The sequence below is a fragment of the Pristiophorus japonicus genome, chromosome 3, assembly GCF_044704955.1.
Source record: "Pristiophorus japonicus isolate sPriJap1 chromosome 3, sPriJap1.hap1, whole genome shotgun sequence".
Classification (NCBI taxonomy): Eukaryota; Metazoa; Chordata; class Chondrichthyes; family Pristiophoridae; genus Pristiophorus; species Pristiophorus japonicus.
In genome coordinates this window covers 105,871,505-105,894,334 of record NC_091979.1, presented here as the reverse complement: position 1 = coordinate 105,894,334, position 22,830 = coordinate 105,871,505, and the positions used below count along the sequence as shown (strand labels likewise).

General features: G+C 45.3%; 1 protein-coding gene across 4 annotated transcripts in view; it reads left to right on the top strand.

The window, feature by feature from the left end:
- Positions 1–22,830, top strand: part of mylka (myosin, light chain kinase a) — a 579,206-nt gene that overhangs the window by 95,475 nt on the left and 460,901 nt on the right. For 2 of the 4 annotated variants that reach the window (XM_070875644.1, XM_070875647.1), the window contains exon 2: positions 11,677–11,827. The exons of the other annotated variants lie outside the window; for them this stretch is intronic. The gene's annotated coding sequence lies outside the window, so the exon portion shown is untranslated. The remainder of the gene's footprint in view (positions 1–11,676; positions 11,828–22,830) is intronic. 4 annotated transcript variants of the gene reach the window in all.

Below are 22,830 nucleotides of genomic sequence, written 5' to 3'. Positions count from 1 at the left end.
ACCTGACCCTGCCACACAGCATTGCCCCCAGTCATCAAAATCCACAACGTGGCCCTGGACAATGTGGACTACTTTCCATACTTCGGGAGCCTATTATCAGCAAGGGCAGACATCGACGACGAGGTTCAACACCGCCTCCAGTGCGCCGGCACAGCCTTCGGCCGCCGGAGGAAGAGAGTGTTCGAAGATCAGGCCCTGAAATCTGGCACCAAGCTCATGGTCTACAGGGCTGTAGTGATACTCGCCCTCCTGTTTGGCTCAGAGACGTAGACACCTCAAATCGCTGGAAAAATACCACCAACGATGTCTCCATAAGATCCTGAAAATCCCCTGGGAGGACAGACACACCAATGTTAGCGTCCTCGATCAGGCGAACATCCCCAGCATCGAAGCACTGACCACACTCGACCAGCTCCGTTGGGCAGGCCACATTCTTCGCATGCCTGATACAAGACTCCTAAAGCAAGCACTCTACTCGGAACTCCTACACGGCAAGCAAGCCCCAGATGGGCAAAGGAAACATTTCAAGGACACCCTCAAAGCCTCCTTGATAAGCTGCAACAGCCCCACCGACACCTGGGAGTCCTTGGCCAAAGACCACCCAAGTGGAGGAAGAGCATCCGGGAGGGCGTTGAGCACCTCTAGTCTCGTCGCCGAGAGCATGCAGAAAGCAGACGCAGGTAGCAGAAGCAGCGTGCAGCAAACCAGACTCCCCACCCACCCTTTCCTTCAACCGCTGTCTGTCCCACCTGTGACAGAGACTGTAATTCCCGTATTGGACTGTTCAGTCACCTAAGAACTCACTTTTAGAATGGAAGCAAGTCTTCCTCGATTTCGAGGGACTGCCTATGATGATGACTTGGCGCACCTCCTCCAGTTTTTGACCTTTCTCGGTTGATCTGTGACACCTTCCTCTGCAAAGATGAAAATAGAACTTTTTAAGAGAGGGTCCTTCTGCTGTGATGGACACATACACGTCACACACATACACACACACACACACACACACATATTTGCCACATTTACAAATATAATTGCAATGCATAAATAAAAATATTACTTACAGTAACTACTTGGCCAAGGTCCGGCCACTTCTTTTTGACCTGAGTGCTGCTTCTCGGGGTCATGGTCACTGCATTAAACTTTTCTGCAACTTGGTCCCAAAGTTTTTCTAGTAGAGAGGGTTTCAGTTTCTTTTGTCCCATTCTCCCTTTGTTCTCCAGCACATTCCATCTCCTCTCAATGATGTCTACCAGGGGCTCAATTTCTTCTGCTGGCAATCTCGCGGCCCCTTCCCCTTCCCATTCCCTTGGATCCACCTTTTGCAGCTAAAATGTACATGTCCAGATCCAGCTCCGATCCGAATATATTCTCATAAGCTCTTGATCCAGACCAGGAAGTTTATTGTGGATGCGCGGGCACACTCGTCACGTGGAAAAAGTGATTTTTTTTTTCGGCGCATGCTCAAGAGACTTTTTGCTGCACACTTGAAGCTCCACACCCAAACTTAACTTCGGGTACCACAGCGCCAAAATGAAATTTTACTTTGGTGAAAGTTGCAACTTTTTTTTCCGGCGCAATTGGGCACAAAAAAAATCAGCCGTTCAACCTCCTGAGTGCCAAAAATTGGCAGAGAAGAAAATTGAGCCCTAAGCCCCTCATTTCTGATCAGTGAATGTCAGAATCGACTGTAGTATAAGACGAGCATGATACTTTAATGGGGTGTGTTCCATGATAATTAGTGTTTTTTGATCTGTTCAAAATAAATGATTTTATTGCTGTAGGAACACTTATTATTCAGTGTGACATATTGGGTGCATAAAATAGTAGGACCTGAAAACAATCTATTTAATTATTTTTTCTTTTATTCAGTATCAAATTGTTGTAATGATGGTAAATGGTTTCCAGCTGTAAGCAGCTGCAAACATTCCACTAGCAATTAGTCTTCTGGTGGAATGAGGCAGGCATGCTTTGTTCAAATGCACTATCTGCTCTCCAAACGCACGTGGATTTCCTGTCAAACAACAGTAGCTATGTTGAGTAAGAGAGCTGGAATTTAAAGGTGGTTTTATTTTAACTGTTTATATGAAGACCCATGGCTTCAGACAACTATGTAACATTATATTTATTTTCCTTCTGTCCTCAAAGCTGACAGAATTGTAAATAAGGAAGATTATTATTTCTAAATCTCCACCACATCAATTGTTTTCACTGCAGTAATTAGACTGATTCAGTCATTTTAAATTCAATCTGTCGAGGCTTTATCTGCTCACACAAAGAGGAGTAATCAATTCATGTGGACAAAACTTGACTGGCTCTATTTAAAATTTGAACCTACTGAGAGTAAAAGCATCTTCCATGTATGTCCCTGTATCCTTAGGAACCGGTATCAAATAACTAGCATTTGTGAAAAGAAGTGTTGCTCCTTCGACTTTGAAAAGGAGCTGAAATAATTGAAACCAATAATAAGGTGCAAAGTACTGAAAACATCTCCATAGTGATTTTTCTTTTATCCAGTTGGTTAAATGGAAAAGCAGTGAATTAATCCCACTTCTTTGGATTACTTAAAAAGACACCTTCTTTTGATGACGAGATTAGTTTTTGTAGTTTGATTGACATTCACACTGGAAAAGAAGTGATTGACAAACATTGTTCAGAGTAATATGCTGTTGGTTCTTGGTATTCCCGCTTCACGTAGCTGTAACTAGTCTGTATCAAAGCTTCAAAGGAAAAGCTTGTTTGGGGTTTCCTTTCTTTCAATACTCCATTGTCTTTCTACCACATTTGTCTCAACTCAATAGATTTGAGGTGACATCTGAAAAGCAAATTGAGATGCATTTTAAAGAAGCATGGCTTGACTCTTAAACAGTCAGATACTATAGATAGTGCAACAATTCAAAAAGAAATAACCTATGACACAATCCCTTTGCAAATGACTACTGAAGTGATTTATTTAACTCAGTCAGTATAAGCTTTCACATTGATTGATCAGGCACTAAAATATCTCTGAAGCAGTCTTGCTTTTAGAAAACAGCATGGGCTTGAAATTGCGTAGTGCCCCGTTTGGGGATGATAACTTTTCTAGCAGACGCAAACTTCAGATTTTGTGCTCCGGCGGGGGGGAGTGGATCGCTAAATCAAGTACCACCACTTCCCTTGGAGCACGAAACCAGGCAAGAGGGGCGGTAGTAGCAGAGCGCTGCACAATATCCCGAAGTCCCATTGCTGCAGGCTCTGCAATAAATCGAATCCCCTGCTCGCCGCCGGCACCCGCGATCCGCGACGATCACTCTCAGGGGGTGCAGGGCTGATCGTTCGGAGCAGAGGAAAATGTTAAAAAATGATCTGTGGGCTGAATAACATTTTTTACCCTACCTCATCGGCAATACCTTTAATTATCGCTCCCCAAGCGACCGGACTCCCTTACAACGCCTCCTGCAGCTGCTGGCGTTGACGTCTGGCGATGTTGCAGGGGGCGGAACTGAATTTCACCTGGGGCGGTACTGGGGATGTTGCGCACCGGATGACGATATGATCTTCGGGGCGCAGGAGATCGTGGTATTAGGGTTTACCGCCACCGCTAACCTGCAAAGCAAGTTCATGGGTGTTGTTACTCTCGCCACGCCCGGTCGCAGAGCTGGTAGCGCCCCGTTATCGCTCTCCCATGTATTTGACGGGTACAGTAGCAGAGTGGTTATGTCACCGGACTAGTAATACAGAGTCCTGGACTAATGATGTGGAGACACAAGTTCAAATCCCACCACAGCAGCTGGAAAATTTAAAGGAAATTAAATTAATCTGGAATAAAAATCTAGTATCAGTAATGGTGACCATGAAACTATCGGGTTGCCGTAAAAACCCATCTGATTCACTAATGTCCTTTAGGGAAGGATATATGGCGTCCTTACCCAGTCTGGCATATATGTGACTCCAGACCCACAGCGATGTGGTTGACTCTTAATTGCCCTCTGAAATGGTCTAGCAAGGCACTCAGTTGTATTCAAGAAGGTGGCTCATCACCACCATCTTCTCGAGGACAATTAGGATGGACAATAAATGCTAGCCTTACCGGTGACGTCCACATCCCGTGAATGAATTTTAAAAATTCCTTCCTGTCATCATTTAGTATCAATAAACCATTGACCTTATAAGCCATCATGATCATTTTAAGCTTTTTAAGTGTTTGTACCGTGTGATGGTTCCACTCCTAGCTGTTGCAACCCAATTATTACGTCTCCTCAATTAACTCCTCTCTTGTCCAGAAAGGATCCTGCATTGTTCCATGTACTCTACCCTTGATTCCCATCACCTACATCTAGCCCCTCCCCCATTGACATCATCTGAAAGTATGGGGTTGGCTGCCGACCTGTACTTTTCTGCCCTCATCGTTGAATCCAGGGCAGTTACTGTATTATCCAACTGTATGCCTGACATCCAGTCCTGAATGAGTTGGAACGTTTTAAAGCTCAACATCTGCTGAACTGAAATTATATTATTTGGCTTTCACCAGCACCTGATTTCACCAACATTCCTGGCTGTTTTCTCAGGCTAAACCCGTAGTGCACGACCTTGGTGTTGTTTGATCTCAAGCTGATATTTCAACCACACATCGGAATTGTTGTCAATTCTATCTTCTTCAACCTCCGGAATATCACCCGATTAGACCACTACCATTCCCCTCAATATCTTTATCACTTCCTTCTTGGACACCAATCCATTATCCTCCACAAATGTCAGCTAATCTAGAACTCTGCAATGTGAGTTTGTTAGGTGTCAGCTGTGGCTCAGTGGTAGCACTCTCAACTCTGAGTCAGAAGGTTGTGGATTCAAGCTAGCATTGGCAAGGATGCTGGGAAAACTTCCCTGATCTTCTTTGAAATAGTGCCGTTGGACTTTTTACATCCACATAGGGCCTTGCTTTAATGTCTCATCTAAAAGACAGTATCTCTGACAGTGCAGCACTCCCTCAGTACTGCACTGAAATGTCAGCCTAGATTTTGTGCTTAAGTCTCTGGACTGGGACTTGAACCCACAATCTTCTGACTCAGAGGTGAGAGTGCTACCAACTGAGCCAAGGCTGACACATGACACATTGTAGGATTGTAATAAAAATTGGTGTACTGTATGTGTAGAATTGTCTTATCACTATCTACCACTAATTCCTTGTTGAATTTATTAGTATCGAAAATACAGTCCATATATGGTATCTTACTACAACACAAGACAAGGTCAACAGACAAATCTTAGAAATCTCAATCTTTCTGAGTCCAAAATCCTCTTTCTGCGTATTCACCTACAGTTCTTATCATACACACAATTATCTCATTACTTAGATTATGTATCTTATATCAACTAAAGGTTCTCGACAGCCCAACATTTTTCAAGGCCTAAAGCTGAATTACCAACAAAGTTTGACTGCACCTTCACCAGTTGACTGAGTTTCCACCCTTAATAAATTTGAATTGGTTTCTGACGAAGGACCCGAAACATTAACCCTACCTTCCTCTCTCCACAGATGCTGCCTGACATGTTGATTTTTTCTTTTTACTTCAGATTTCCACCATCTGCACTATTTTGCTTTTTCTGTAAATAAACGACCTTTACATATTTTTATATATATCCCTTTACCTATTTATATTTTTATTTTATCTCGTACAATTTTTAAAGCTGAGAATAAAGAATTTTTAGGCTATGCCCCCGAGTCCTAGAATCCCCAACCAGTGGAAATAGTTTCTCTCTATCCACCCAATCTGTTTTCCCTTAATATCTTGAAAACCTCGATCAGATCACCCCTTATCCTTCTAAATTCTAAGGAATACATCCCTAATTTGTGCAATCTCGCCTCGTAACTTAACACTTGAAGTCCGGGTATCATTCTGGTAAACCTACGCTGCACTCCACCCAAGGCCAATATATCCTTCCTAAGGGGTGGTGCCTGGAACTGCTCACAGTGCTCCAGGTGTGGTCTAACCAGGGGGGGACAGTCCTGTGGGAACACTGGTGTTTGACATTAATGCAGTTTGGCAACATGGGGATTCTTTTGATCTGGCATTACGATGGAGGAATAATTTGGGGTTTGGCAGGACCATGGAAGGTGGAGCACAACTGGGATTTGAATGTGAGGTTTGGCTCACTGGTGGTTTCCTGGTTTCTGTCAGCAGTCAGGGGTGGTGCTGGGCCTGGGCTTGACAGCATTGGATGTAGGGAGATCCTGTGTGTGACAGCTTTGGTTTGTGAATTTCTTTAGGATGTCTGTGAACATTGCATTGGGTGGTCTATTATTAGTGCCTAGATCTGTATCTCTGTGTCTGTCTCTCCCATAGCTGAAAGAAAATGTAAACATTCTAATTAATAGATACCAATAAAACACAGGTGATAATCAGAGTTTACATATTGAAACAAGTTTGTTTTTATTTTAATGAATTAAGATCTGGAAAAACAATCGTTCTCTCTCTATCTCTGGTTCTGACAGCTATTATTAATTAAAATGTTTACATTTCTCACTGTCAACATGAGATCTGATAATCAGGGATTATTAGAGATTATTTGTTTCAACATTGAACGAATTTTATTTTTTTTAAATAAACTTAATTACATTGGGGAAAAACACTCTGGGGGCGATTTCCACCCATGTTTTTGGTTGTGAATCAGGTAATAGCATACTGAAACCGGCCTGCACAACTTACTGCACCTTCCTGCCGATGCTCAGACTGCTGTCATTCTGGAGGGGGCCTTGAAATCGGTAGCCCAGGTGCTCGCTGTAAATCGGGCTCAATAGGGCCCAGTGCAATTTTGAACTGCCAATGGATGTTAGATGTACTGCTCACGCACATCCCATTGGTACTTGACGTAGAGCCGCCTAACCAGCGGTCCTTTAGAGACCATTGCAGGTCATTCAAAAGATTTTGACAAAAAAGCTTTTAAAATGATTAACTCTCCTCCTGGCAAGCAAAAATCAACCCACCCCCCTCCCAGATCACTTGACCCTCTGCAGCCCTCCCACGGGATTGCCTCCCCCCCTGCCTTAACCTACCTGAACTGGTTGGACCCCTGGATTTCTCACCCCATTTGATTGATGTGCTACTGGGAACGTGTGAGCAGATCACCGATAGAATTCAAATGAAGACATAAAAATTGTTCAGGCTTCTGACTGCTTCCATCTGGTGAGTGACAGATCAAGAACAATGACAACAACTTGCATTTCTATAGCGCCCTTAATGTAGTAAAACGTCCCGAGGTGCTTCACAGGAGCATAATCAAACAAAATTTGACATCGAGCCACGTAAGGTGATATTAGGGCAGATGAGAGGTAGATTTTAAGGAGCCTCTTAAAGGAGGACAGAGAGATAGAGAGCAGACAGGGTTTAGGGATCACATCAAAATCAACCCCTCCTCTTTTCTGAAATTTGGCGAATGCAAAACAAAGGTACGCCAGGTGTGTAATCGGTAGTCTGTCTTTTGTCTCACTCACACACACGCACACACATGGCCTCTCTGATTAAAAAAAAATGCACAATAGAAATTTTACCTGAATAAAGATGTTGAAATTTGTCCTCTAATTTTTCTTTAAATAATTTTGAAATTAGAAAAGGGAACGACTTATATTTATATAGAATTTTCATGATCTCAGGTTGTCCGAAAAAGCTTTACCATTGAAGTATCTTTGAAGTGTCATCAAGATCCCTCAAACCATCATCATAGGCAGTCCCTCGAAATCGAGGAAGACTTGCTTCCACTCTAAAAGTGAGTCCTCAGGTGGCTGTACAGTCCAATGCGGAAATTACAATCTCTGTCACAGGTGGGGCAGACAGTGGTTGAAGGAAAGGGTGGGTCGGGAGTCCGGTTTGCCGCACGCTCCTTCCGCTGCCTGCGCTTGGTTTCTGCATGCTCTCGGCGACGAGACTCAAAGTGCTCAGCGCCCTCGCGGATACTCTTCCTCCACTTAGGGCGGTCTTGGGCCAGGGATTCCCAGGTGCCGGTGGGGATGTTACACTTTATCAAGGAGGCATTGAGTGTGTCCCAGAAGCATTTCCTCTGCCCACCTGGGGCTTGCTTGCCGTGTAGGAGTTCCGAGTAGAGCACTTGCTTAGGGAATCTTGTGACGGGCATGTGGACGATGTGGCTCGCCCCACGGAGCTGGTTGAGTGTGGTCAGTGCTTCGATGCTGGGGCTGTTGGCCTAAGCGAGAACACTGACATTGGTGCGTTTATCCTCCCAGTGGATTTGCAGGATCTTGTGGAGGCAGCGCTCGTGGTACTTCTCCATCACTTTGCGGTGTCTGCTGTATATAGTCTATGTCTCTGAGCCATATAGGAGGGCAGGTATCACTACTGCCCTGTAGATCATAGCTTGGTGCCAGATTTGAGGTCCTGGTCTTCAAACACTCTCTTCCTCAGGCAACCAAAGACTGCGCTGGCAGACTGGAGATGGTGTTGGACCTCGTTGTCGATGTCTGCCCTTGTTGATAGTAGGCTCCTGAGGTATGGAAAATGGTCCACGTTGTCCAAGGCTGAGCCGTGGATTTTGATGACGGGGGTTAGTGCTGCGTGGCAGGCTCAGGTTGGTGGAGGACCTTTGTCTTACAGATGTTTAGCATAAGGCCCATGCTTTCGTATGCCTTGGTGAAGGTGTTGATGATGGTTTGGAGTTCGGCCTCAGAGTGTGCACAGACGCAAGCGTCGTCCGCATACTGTAGTTCGATGACAGGGGATGGGACGACCTTGGATCTAGCCTGGAGGTGACGTAGGTTGAGCAGGTTCCCATTAGTTCTATAGTTTAGTTCCACTCCAGCAGGGAGCTTGTTGATAGTGAGATGGAGCATTAAAATAACGAAGATCGCGAAGAGTGTTGGTGCGATGATACAGCCTTGCTTGATCCCAGTCCGGACGTGGATTGGGTCTGTGGTGGATCTGTTGTTCAGGATTACAGCTTGCCCATCATCATGGAGCAGGTGGAGATGATCAAAGATGGCGGATGGGATGGCGGCTCCCTAGGGAGCTCTCCCTGAACAATTTTTCCCCCCAGCCATCCGTTCCCATCCTTCACTTTCTCTCCCAATCTCCACCCCCTGCCCCCCACTGTTTAAGCTTCCCCTTGCTCTAATAGTGGGTGTATTTTTTTTACCCTTAAAGTGTATTCCTTACCCCTACTCCGTGCTGCAAGGGAAGCTACCTGAGCCCAGTGCCCATCCCCCAACCATGACTGCTTACCTCCATCTATGAGCGCCAGACTTACCATCCAGATCGACCTTCCTGCTACCAAACCTTTCACTCCCCAACTGGATGTGGCCGACTCAGCTGCTTCACTCGATCCCTGATGGTGTCCGGTGAGCCACGACCAGCTCCGACCACAGGTTTGGGCCCTGCCTTCTCTCTCCGCCCTCATGTTCGGGCCTCCCTCCGGCGACGTTTCGGACCTCCCTCCGGCGACGTTTGGGCCTCCCTCCGGCGACGTTTGGGCCTCCCTCCGGCGACGTTTGGGCCTCCCTCCGGCGACGTTTGGGCCTCCCTCCGGCGACGTTTGGGCCTCCCTCCGGCGACGTTTGGGCCTCCCTCCGGCGACATTTGGGCCTACCTCCGGCGACGTTTGGGCCTACCTCCGGCGACATTTGGGCCTCCCTCCGGCGACATTTGGGCCTCCCTCCGGCGACGTTTGGGCCTCCCTCCGGCGACGTTTGGGCCTACCTCCGGCGACGTTTGGGCCTACCTCCGGCGATGTTTGGGCCTACCTCAGGTGGTTTGGGCCTACCTCCGGCGATGTTTGGCCCTCCCTCTGGTGACGTTTGGGCCTACCTTCAGCGGCTTCCTGGCCTCCCTCTCTCCGGCGATGTTCTGGCCTCCCTCCAGCCGCTGGTCGCACACTACTGCAGAGCCCCTGTCGAGCACGTGGTACATGCAATGACGGCGACCATTCTGACCTCTCTGACCTCATCGCGCAATAATGACCAGATATTCTGTTTTATTGATATTAGTTGATGTATAAATATTGGCCAGGACACCACAGAGAGCTCCTCTACTCTTAGAAGAAATTACAGGAATCTAAAGAAACTATACAGTGTAATTGATCTGGTAATTTAGATGCACTGAACATGCTCAGACTGCACAATCCAAATTCACTTCCCAGACTCCCAGCTATGGACAAAGAGCGCAAGTCCAAGTACAGGTTTTTGGAAGGGGCTAAGGCCTTCAAATAAAAACTTTAATGAAGGCATTAAAAGATACAAAAGATAATCCAATGGATAAAAGTAATTATGATATTGTAAAATATGTAATTTAAAAACATTTTCATTTTGTTTAAACCCTTATTTTGGACATTATAAATTAAATTTCCGAGTTACTGAAAAAATATGATGAAAAATAGTTTCAGAAAGCATTTTGAACAATTTGGGAGAACCCTTTGGTCAAGTTATTCAATCATAGGGTGACGTACTCTCACTATAAAATAGCAGTTATTGTGCTAAGGAAATGTGACACCTTTAACTTTGAAAATACCTATCACAACGTCACCAAACGAAAGAGGTAATTTAGATACTTATAATGAGTTTTCAATGAAATTCCTTCCCCATGTATTGAACTTATAGGCCTGGAATTTGCTGCCCACATTCGCTGTCATTCTGCCTTTGAAACTGACCGCAACTTCAGGACTGAGCGCATGTGCAGCCTAATGTGGAAATCCTGAAGTTGTGGTCTGTCATTCATTGCACTTCCACAGGCTGCGCTGTGCCCCATCCCACAGAGCTGGCAATCAGTGTAATCTCTCCAATCAGGGAAATTGATGAAAACTTCGGTTCTTCCACAGTAATACTGTTGTTAAATACCCCATTAAAAGTTAGACCCAAAGTGATTAAGTGTACCTGGGGTTTTAACAGCGTATTGACTGCTAAACAAAAGTTATGGACCTGAAAAACTTAGTTTAATTTTGTGCAGTGTCAAATTTATCTATTTTAATAAAAATAAAAATGTTAAAGAATTTTTTTTTAAGTTGGTTCATCTTTATTTCAGGTTTGCGTTTCCCCACGTGAGAGCCCCAATATTTGTCTTGCTCTCCCTATCATTATTTTAAAGTTAGAATTTTAGGAGCTGACTCACCTCCTTGTTCGCTGTCTGAGAACTTTGCATTCTGATTTGCTGCTTAGACAACTTGTTGACGTCACAGCAGCTCACACTAGGGGATCCCCACTATACTCCATTGATTTGAATTACACGTTTGAAAACCCAAACTTCTCGCTACAAACATTACGAGCTCTTTGTGCGAAGCGTACTTCGAGGCCAACGGTAAATGCCTTTGCTTCACTACTGACCGCAAATTCTGGGCCAATATATTTTTAATGTTTCATGTCAGACTTTTTAGTGCAACGTTTTAATAACTAATGTTAAACTTTTAGTCACCTGACTGATGACTAATGTGCCTCACGAGTTGAGAACATTCCATCATTGTTACACTGCTCACATGACAAGCTTTAAAGAATGAACAGCAGGGGATGTTACTAAAGACTGTTACCAACCACATGTTTTCTGTAATGTTTTTGCCAGTTTTTATGACAGGAAGTCAGATTATCAAATAGTATAAACTTGATTTGTTCCATAAATTTCTCTATATATTTTGCAGTTATATACCTGCGTTGAACTTGCTATTGAAATATGAACATTACCCCTATGTATTTTTTACTACATGTAGAAACGGTGTACCTATCTGCTGCTTTGAAGTCTAACAAAAGACTGGGAGCTTTTTTACTGCTACAGGCTCGATCCTGCAGTGTCTCCAGTTACTTCAGGGCTGTTATCAGCAATCAAAGTAAAAAAGGGCGGGCGTATTATACTTGATTGAGGTAAGATCCTTTCTTTTATATTATAGTCACTAAGATTTGTTACATAACTCATGACCTTCAACAAATAATGTCTTATAAAATACATACTTTGAAAAAGGATGTAGTGTGTTGATCCTGCAGTGAAATACTGGCAGACTTGCATATAACTTAAGCCAACGCACTGGTATGTCGCAGTGGGAATATTTGGTCAGGCATAAATTAATTCCCCATACATAATAATGCAATTCTGCTTTACAGGAACCATTTGGACAAGTACTTGCTACATCATAAACATTATGCTTAGTCAGTACTGCAAATGATCTATTACTGGATTGAAAATATATAAATACTGTGACAATCATCATCATCATCATAGGCAGTCCCTCGAAATCAAGGAAGACTTGCTTCCACTCTAAAAGTGAGTTCTCAGATGACTGTACAGTCCAATGTTGGAATTACAGTCTCTGTAACAGGTGGGGCAGACAGTGGGTGAAGGAAAGGGTGGGTGGGGCGTCTGGTTTGCCATGCGCTCCTTCCGCTGTCTGATTTCTGCATGCTCTCGGCGACGAGACTCAAGGTGCTCGGCATCCTCCTGGATGCCCTTCCTCCACTTTGGGCGGTCTTGGGCCAGAGATTACCAGGTGCCGGTGGGGATGTTATAATTTATTAGGGAGGCTTTAAGGGTGTCCTTAAGTTGTTTCCTCTGCCCACCTGGGGCTCGCTTGCCGTGTAGGAGTTCTGAGTAGAGCGCTTGCTTAGGGAGTGTCGTGTTGGGCATATGGACGATGTGGCCCGCCCAACGGAGCTGGTCGAGTGTGGTCAGTGCTTCAATGCTGGGGATGTTGGCCTAAGCGAGGACACTGATGTTGGTGGGCCTATCCTCCCAGTGGATTTGCAGGATCTTGCACCAACTGTGACAATAGTAACAGTCTGTGTGTTAGCTGAATAAATTAGGCAAGAACCATCACCCTTTATGAAGGTTGATTTAGATTTTTTGTTTATCTAAGCTTATTCTGAAGTGATAATTGTAAAAGGACTAGCCACGATTGCTAAAATGCTTTCTTTTAAATTCAGTGCCTGGCTCAGTGCTAATAACTGAGGACCATGGCCGCAGCAACCATCATTTTTGAAAGTTGTTGAAAGGTGAAAATGAATGTGACATTCGTATAGTGGTTGTAGCTATGATGATATAAAGGGTGGTAATTTGTGAATTAAAAAGCCCAGTATGAAAGACAGCGAGGTCAAAATTGCCTCCCTCTTTGAGATCCATTACCACCTCTAAGAGGCGGCATGACCTTTCCCACCAGGGGCAGGCGGATGGGCTGACCCATCCAAAATTGCCTCCTGGTCGGGGGCGGCTGAAACAGGTTTCCCCCGCACCCCATGGTTCCGCCCTGTCGAGCACGGGCCAACTTCTTACTGCCCCGCGAGGGAAATTGCCCCACGGGAGCGGAGCTCCTGCCAGTCAGTGCCCCTGAAAACTCTTCCCGGCAGGGAGCTGCCAGTGGCTGGGTGGCACGTCCACCCTTAAAGAGGAGGGCACACCGCCACGGCCGCCATTTGATTTTAATTGTCAGCCCACTCTGAAGTCAGCCGGACAATGGAGGCCACGGGTTCGGCCTCTTAAGTGACGGGCCGCTGGCCTGGCCAAAGCCCTCCCTGGTGGCCCAGTGGACGCCACTAAAGTGGCTGAAGAGCTTGCAGCGGTCCTCTCCTTTAACTGAAGTGGAGGGATGTTGCTAAGCATCAGCGCAGCGCTGATGACACCGCCCGTCTTCCACCCCGCTCCCGTCGCACTTCTGCCCCCTCAGCCGCCCCAAACACTGCAACAATGAATTAAAGCACAAGAAGAGGGCAATTTCCCTCTATTCTCCGTCCCATGGATCTGGGCGGAAAATATTCATTTAATTCGAATTATTTGCCCCGTTTGGGGCAATTTCGGCACCAGAAAGTTCAAACTTTTAACAAATTCGGAGACACACCAGTAAAACAGATTTTGTGTACCCTAAGTGGAGTGTTCCTTTAAGAATCAGGGCAGCATCTGAGGTCGCACTATCTTCAGCTGTTTCATCAATGATCATTCCCTCCATCATAAGGTCAGAAGTGGGGCTGTTTGCTGATGATTGCACAGTGTTCAGCTCCATTCCTTAGAAAATGAAACAGCCCATGCCTGCATACAGCAAGACATGGACAACACCCAAGCTGGGGTGATAAGTGTCAAGTAACATTCGTGCCAAACAAGTACCAGGCAATGATCATCTCCAAGAAGAGAAAGCATAACTGCCTCCCTTTGACATTGAATGGCAACACCATCACCAAATCTCCACCATCAACATCCGAGGGGAGGGGGTTCACCATTGACCAGAACCTGAACTGGACGAACCACATAAATGCCGTGGCTACAAGAGCAGGTCAGAGGCGGCGTAGTCTATGGCGAGTGGCTCACCTTATGACTCCCCAAGGCCTCTCCACCATCTACAAGGCTCAAGTTAGGAGTGCGATGGAAAACTCTCCATTTGCCTGGAGGTGCAGCTGCAACAACACTCAAGAAGCTCAACACTATCTAGGACAAAGTAGTCTAAATTTTGGCACCATATCCACCAGCTTAAACATCCACTTCCTCCACCACCAGTGTACCGTGGCTGCAGTGTGTACCATCTACAGGATGCATTGCAGCAAGTCGCCAATGCTTTTTGGCAGCACTTCCAAAACCTGCGACCTACACCGCGTAGAAGGGCAAAGGCAGCAGGCGCATGGGAACACCATCACCTCTATGTTCCCCTCTGCAAGTCACACACCATCCTGACTTGGATATATTTCTTTATTGTCATTGGGTCAAAATCTTGGAACTCCCTACCTAACAGCATTGTGGGAATACTTTCACCACATAGACTGAAATATAAATGAAAAAAATAGCCACTGGATTTTAGCTCCCAGGCAATAAGTCAGGGGGAGCCAATGGTTTTCCAGTTCTGGAGTCTCCATGGGAGGCCATAGCTGATGGTCCTCACTTACATCCTCCGGCTACGTGCCCGCTTGAAACGAGCTGAAAGAGGCAGCTGCCTAGCTGCGGGCAGGTCAAAATCGCAGGGCCTGGAAACTGCCTACCGGCAACCAGGTAAATTGCAGGGTGGAAGGGAGAGGAGAATCGGTACAGTTGCATGGGTGGAAAGTGGAAGGGGATCCTGGGGCAGCAGAGGTCCAGAGTTTCCTTGTGGGGCTCAAAGGAACACTCCTGTTTTTGACCTTAGTGGACCTCCTCTTCTCCCCTGCCAGCTTTCACTGAGTTGGGTGCCTGCAGCGCATGCCTGGCTTACTAGGCCATTAAAATGCCATCGGGATCCTATGGACATTATCGGAGTTTAATTAGCATCTCTTCATGAGCCCCCCCCACAGAGTCAGTTGGGCACCTCGGTCACCTAACAAAACGGCCCAATTAAGATGGTGCTGGCAGTAAGCCTTTAACTATGTACCTGCCCCGTTCCCACCAGGCGGGTGGGTTAAATACTCCACCTTTTATGTCGGAAGCAGTCCACTGAATCCAATTATAGCAAGATCCTTTTCAGTAAGAGCAGAAGCTTTGTTCCAGGGTTGGATATGTGTGTGTGTTACTTTCAACCAACCTCTTGTGCTATACCACATTTGCTTCACCGCTCTGGTTTAAATCCACTGTGCCAAAGTAATCTTTTCACCATTCATCCATTTTGGTAAAAAAAAATAGTTCCTTTTAAATGTCCTGTTTTAAAGCATAGTGTTTTCACATAAATTTAAAAAGTAGACTCTGAAATGATAGGTTGTTAAGATGCTTATAAGCTAGCTTTGATGTTGTTTCCCTATGGACTGTTGATGATGAGTTGTTCACTAGCTTGTCTCAGTATTTGATAAATGACTCACACATTGTGTTGGAGAATCGCTGGTCCTGGGTGTTCAGCAGGGGATCTGACAGGCTTTCCTTTTCTGGCTATTAATGGCAAGAGATAAAACACAGAGACAGACATAGGCAGTGAGGCAGCAAGGGCAGTGAAAAGGATGGAACACAAGAGAAGGTAGTTAGAAACCATTTTGCTCAAGTCAAGTCAGACAACCTGCTAATGAGGGGAAGTGTAGCATGCATTGTGTTATACAAAGATAAGTTATACTAACTGATATAAATGAGTCCGATTATAACTGCTGTTTGTATGCTCACTTTATTGTGAACATATTGATTGGTATGAAGTCTCGTCTCACCAATTGTTCGATCAGTTCACCCTTGGAGAGATTGAAGAAATACATATGCGAAAAATGGTGTTGGACTGTATCTCAAAGATTTTGTCCATAAATAATTTTTGAAATGCACTTATAATTTGCCTTCAGTGCACATTCATTGGAGATTCAATATAGATTCAATATAGAATAAGAAACTTTTAAAATCCCCAATTCTATTCCCCTTTATCTTTCCTTGGGAAGATACTCATTTGCCTACAGCTAACAGTTTGCTCCATAGTCTTATCCATAATTGCATTCAATCCTGCTACATAAGTAGCAAAATCTTTTTTCCTTACCTTGGAAATACATTAATCCCACAAATGTGCAACTGTAGCATCTCACCAGGGACCAAATGAAATTATCTTCTTGCATATGAAAGTGGGCTTCAATGATTCACTGCTGTGAGACTAGCAGAAAGTAAACGAAGTTGCCATTCAGCTAAAGGTCATTAATACATGTTATCGCAAGATAGGTTTGGATGAAGAAGACATTTCACCCCCATTTGATTTAATCCTAGCAGAATGCAAACTCTGTTGTCTTCCCATTATAGCATCTAGCTTTTTCTTAAAACATCCCTAATGGATAGGGTGATCCTAGCTGGACAAGCACCAATCGGCTTACCAGTGATCTACTCTGGTAAAGTGCATGGTTTTAGCTGGTTAAACTCCAGCACTACCAGATGAGGGTTCCTAAATCTTTGCTCTGCCAATTTGCATTTAGAATTTCGGTAAACAGGAATGTGCTTTTACAGGGAACGATTACATACTCCATATTGGAAAAACTGAAACATGACAAATGTGCATAAATTTCTCAGCAGCTTGAGTGTTACCAACTGAGATAAGCTCATCCAAAGAGAATATGAGCGGACTCATGTCAATTCCAGTGAGCAAATTGCGGTAACAAAGAAAGAAAAAGCTTGCATTTTACAAGCTCAAACAGCTCAAATTGCTTTACAGCCAATTAAGTACTTTTGAAGTGTAGTCACTGTTGTAAAGTAGGAAACATGGCAGCCTTTTTTCAGGCAGCAAGGTCCCACAAACAGCAAAGAAATAACAACAACAACTTGTATTTATATAGCGCCTTTAATGTAGTGAAACATCACAAGGCGCTTCACAGGAGTATTATGAGATAAAAATTTGAAACGGAGCCGCATAAGTAGAGATTAGTGCAGGTTGGTCAAAGAGGTATGTTTTAAGGAACATCTTGAAGGAGGAAAGATTGGTAGAGAGGCGGAGAGGTTTAGACAGGGAGTTCCAAAGTTTGGGGCCAGGCAATAGCAGGCACGGCCACCAATGGTTGAGCAATTATAATCAGGGATGCTCAAGAGGGCAGAATTAGAGGAGCGCAGACATCTCAGAGAGTTGTGCGGCTGGACGAGATTACAGAGATAGGGAGGAGCAAGGCCATGGAGGGATTTGGAAATAAGGATGAGAATTTTGAAATTGAGGCGTTGCTTAACCGGAAGCCAATGTAGGTCAGCGAACACAGTGGTGATGGGTGAGCGGGACTTGGACAGCTGAGTTTTGGATCATCTAGTTTACGTAGGGTAGAAAGTGGCAGTCCAGCCAGGAGTGTGTTGGAATAGTCAAGTCTAGAGATAACAAAAACATGGCTGAGAGCTTCAGCAGTGGATGAGCTGAGGCAAGGGCAGAGACGGGCGATGTTACGGGGGTTGAAATAGGCGGTCTTAGTTATGCTGTGGATTTGTGGTAGAAAGCTCATTTCAGGGTCAAATATAATACGAAAGTTGCAAACAGTCTGGTTCAGCCTCAGACAGAAGTTGGGCAGAGGGATGGAGTCACTGGTTAGGGAACGGAGTTTGTGGCGGGGACCAAAAACAATGGCTTCAGTCTTCCCAATATGCAATTGGAGAAAATTTCTGCTCATCCAGAACTGGATGTCAAACAAGCAGTCTGACATTTTAGAGACCATGGAGAGATCGAGAGAAGTGGTACAGAGATAGAGCTGGGTATCATCAGTGTACATGTGGAAACTGACACTGTGTTTCTGGATGATGTCGCCAAGGGGCAACATGTAGGTAAAAAATAGGAAGGGGCCAAGAATAGATCCTTGGGGAACACCAGAGGTAATGATGCAGGGGCGGGAAGAGAAGCCATTGCAGGTGACACTCTGGCTATGATTAGATAGGTAAGAATGGAACCAGGCATGTGCAATCCCACCCAGCTGGACGACGTTGGAGAGTCGTTGGAGAAGGATAGCGTGGTCAATTATGTCAAAGGCTGCAGACAAGTAAAGAAGGATAAGGAGGGATAGTTTGCCTTTGTCACAGTCACAAAAGAAGTCATTTGTGACTTTGATGAGAGCCATTTCGGGACTGTGGCAGTTGCGGAAACCGGATTGGAGGGATTCAAGCATGGAATTACGGGAAAGATGGTCATGGATTTGGGAGGCAACAACACGTTCAAGGACTTTGGAGAGGAAAGGGAGGTTGGAGATGGGGCGGTAGTTTGCTAGGACAGAGGGATCGAGTGTTGGTTTTTGAGGAGAGGGGTGATGATGGCAGGTTTGAGGGAGAGAGAGAGAGACAGTACCTGAGGAGAGCGAACCATTAACAATGTCAAACATGACCAAATAATCTCTTTAACTGATATTGGTTGAGGGATAAATATTAACCAGGACTCTGGGGATTACTCCCTTGCTCTTCTTTGAATAGTGCCAAGGGATCTATTAGATCCACCTCAGCGGCTGACAGGGCTTTAGATTAATGTCTCATCCGAAAGATGGCACCTCCGACATTGCAGCACTGCCTCAATATTGCATAGAAGTGTCAACCTAGGTTATGTGCTCAAGTCTCTGCAGTGGGACTTGAACTCACAACCTTCTGACTCAGATATGTGAGTACTGCCACTGAGCCAAGACTGAAAAGGCTCTGGGCAATGTTAAATTACCAGATATTGTATGTGGAAAATCACACTAAGAAAGACTTGCATTCATATAGTGCCTGAGATGGAAAATGGGAAATCGTGGCTTGAGTGGAGAGATGGAGAATGGGGACCTGGGGGTGAGCTGGAGACTGAGGAATGGGGGCTCGGGGTTCGGATGGAGAAATGGGGAATGGGGGCTCAGGTGGAGAGATGGGTTGAAAGTAAAAGCCCATGGGATCCAAGGCAAAGTGACAAGTTGAATCCAAAATTGGCTCAGAGACAGGAAGCAAAGGGTAATGGTTGATGGATGTTTTTGTGACTGAAAGGCTGTTTCCAGTAAGGTAATGCAGGGCTCAGTACTAGGTCCCTTGCATTATGCAGTCTATATCAATGATTTAGACTTGAATATAGGGGGTATAATTAAGAAGTTTGCAAATGATACAATAATTGGCTGTGTGTTGATAATGAAGAAGAAAGCTGTGGACTGCAGGAAGATATCAATGGATTGGTCAGGTGGGCAGAATAGTGGCAAATGGAATTCAAATGGAGAAGTGTGTTGTATTGCATTTGGGGAGGGCGAACAAGGCAAGGGAATACACATTAAATGGTAGGACACTGAGAAGTTTAGAGGAACAAAGGGACCTTGGTGTGCATGCCCACAGATCTCTGAAGGTAGCAGGCCAGATAGATAAAGTGTTTAAGAAGTCATATGGAATATTTGCCTTTATTAGCCAAGACATAGAATACAAGAGCAGGGAGGTTATGCTTGAATTGTATAAAATACTAGTTAGGCCACAGCTAGAATACTGCAGTTCTGGTCACCACATTACAGGAAAGATGTGATTGCACTGAAGAGGGTATAGAGGAGATTTACAAGGATGTTGCCTGGACTGGAGAATTTTAGCTATGAGGAAAGATTGGATAGGCTGGGTTTGTTTTCTTTGGAACCGAGGAGGCTGAGGGGAGACCTTATTGAGGTATATAAAATTATGAGGGGCCTAGATAGAGTGGACAGGAAGGACCTAGTTCCCTTAGCAGAGGGGTCAACAACCAGGGGGCACAGATTTAAAGTAATTGGCAAGAGGTTTAGAGGGCATTTGAGGGGAAATGTTTTCACCCAGAAGGTGATAGGGGTCTGGAACTCACTGCCTTAAAGGGTGGTAGAGGCAGAAACCCTCACCACATTTAAAAAGTACTTGGATGTGCACTTAAAGTGCCGTAGCCTACAAGATTATGGACCAAGAGCTGGAAAGTGGGATTAGGCTGGATCGCTTTTTGTCGGCCGGCATGGGCATGATAGGCCGAAATGGCCTCCTTCCGTGTTGTAAATTTCTATGATGGGGGCTCGGGTGGAGAGATGGGGAATGAGGGCTCAAGGGGCTTCGGTGAAGAGATGGAGACTAGGGGCTCGCGGAGATGGAAACTGTGGAACGGGGGCTTGGGGGGAATGGAGACTGGAGAATGGGGGCTCGAGGAGAGGGAGACTGGGGAATGATGGCTCAGGGAGAGAAAATGGGGAATTAGGGGATGGGAGGTTGTGAGAGAGAAGGGGACTATTGGTGAGGAATGGGGCTCAAGTGAGTTATGGGGGAATGGGTTGGGGGTGGGGATGGGCATGGGGACCAGCATTTCAGCAGCAGCAAGGTGGTGAATGGAAGCAGCACCAAGTGAGGAATAGCCAGTTCAGGGGTAAGTGAAACCCGGAGACCTTAGTGTGGGTAAATGGATTATTTCCATCGGTGGGCGAATAGGGAACAAGAGAATGGAAAACAAGGACTCTCACTGGAAGAAAGAAATAGGAAGAGAGGAGGAAAGTTCTTGCACTCAGGGCTATTAGAGCGTAGGATACTTCACCATATGTGGCGATTGAGGTTCAGCCTTCATAGGGAATGGGATATATATTTGAAAAGGATGAATATAAAAATATGGGTTATAGGAGAGAGCAGCAGCACCGAGGGTCGAATGGCTTCCTCCTGTGCTGTAATTTTTACAATTCTATGACATCTTTCATTTATCGAGTCCGAGCTCAGGGACTGGTTTAGAAATGTTGGTGTTGAGCTGAGTTTATGACGATGTGCCCCATGAGAAATGCCCGAAACACTCACTGCCCTTTGTGTGATTTCTCGGCTAGGTTCAGGTCGGTCTGTGTCACCTGGTATTGACGTGTGTGTGAAGCTCAAGTACAGATCAGCTGTGACTAAGGTTTCTGGTTCAGAGTTGTCACCTTCACGGGGAACCAGAGCCCAAAGAGAGATGGAGAGAGATTTGGTCTTTTAAAAGTGGCCAACTGTGGAGCCTGACCAAACCTTATGCAGTGGAGGGGTTTTGGGCTATGATTCTAGGGTGAATATCAGCGGGTTATAGGATTACTATTGGTTACAGATAGGATATCGGGCATTACACCTATTACTACCAGTTACATATATACTATCAGTGAGCTACTGCATTACTGTTGGTTATGAGGGGAATTTGAGTGTTACCATTTGACTATTAGTTAGTGCCATTTCAGTGAGTTACCTTAGTTACTGGTGGAATCCACCTCTGATTTTCCCTCTGTGAATTGCACCCTCATTCTCGGATTCGCCGCCCCCGATTTCCCTTCTTCCCCACCCCCGGTTTCCCCTCTGTCCCTCCCCCGGTTTCCCTGCCCTCGGTTTCCCCTCTTCCACACCCCCCCCATTTTTTCCTCTTCCCCACCTCCCGGTTTCCCCTCTTCCCCTCCTCCGGTTTCCCCTCCACCGGTTTCCCCACCCTCGGTTTCCCCTCCCCCTCTTCCCCTCCCCCGGTTTCCCCACTTCGCTTGATCCTGGTTCTTGGAACTTGTTGCACAACGGCTACCAGCGTGAAACCACAAGCAAAAATACTCAACTGCAGGGGACCCAAACATTAGAAGTTAAATGCAATAACATTTGCAGAAATCATGTTATCAGATATCATGTGATCGAGCATCGCATGTGAACATAAGAACATAAGAAATAGGAGCAGGAGTAGCCAATTTGGTCCCTCGAGCCTGCTCTGCCATTTAATAAGATCATGGCTGATCTGATCATGGACTCAGCTCCACTTCCCTGCCTGCTTCCCATAATCCTTTATTCCCTTATTGCTCAAATATCTGTTGATCCCCGCCTTAAATATATTCAATGACGCAGCCTCCACAGCTCTCTGGGGCAGAGAATTACACAGATTTACAACCCTCTGAGAGAAGAAATTCCTTCTCATCTCAGTTTTAAATGGGCGGCCCTTATTTTGAGACTATGCCCCCTAGTTTTAGTTTCCCCTATGAGTGGAAATATCCTCTCTGCATCCACTTTGTCGAGCCCCCATATTATCTTATATGTTTCGATAAGATCACCTCTCATTCTTCTGAACTCCAATGAGTATAGGCCTAGCCTTCTCTGAACAGCCTCCAATGCAAGTATATCTTTTCTTAAATACGGAGACTAAAACTGTACGCAGTACTCTAGATGTGGTCTCACCAATGCCCTGTACAGTTGTAGCAGGACTTCTCTGCTTTTATACTCCACCACCTGATCAAACCTCAAGGAATGCCTCCAACCAGAGTTGGGAAACCTAAACCCACCATCAATGATTAATTAGGGCTCCAGGAGTAAATTGCAGCAGGTTAGTAGGGGTTTCAAATGGATGTGCAGTATTCCCACTCTACATGAGTTAGAAGCCAGTTTCACTTACGGACCCCATGGGGTCAATTAGAGGATGATTTTTTAAATGATTTTGTATCTGTAACAAAATGTAACATTTTGAAGCATGACATCCTGCATAGATTTTCATTGTGGCCTTGTGCTGTGTTGTGCCAACCACACTTACATAGTCTCAGACAAAGTTTGTTTGTCACAATTGTGTTTTTTTTAAATACAGTTGATGACTGTGGCACTG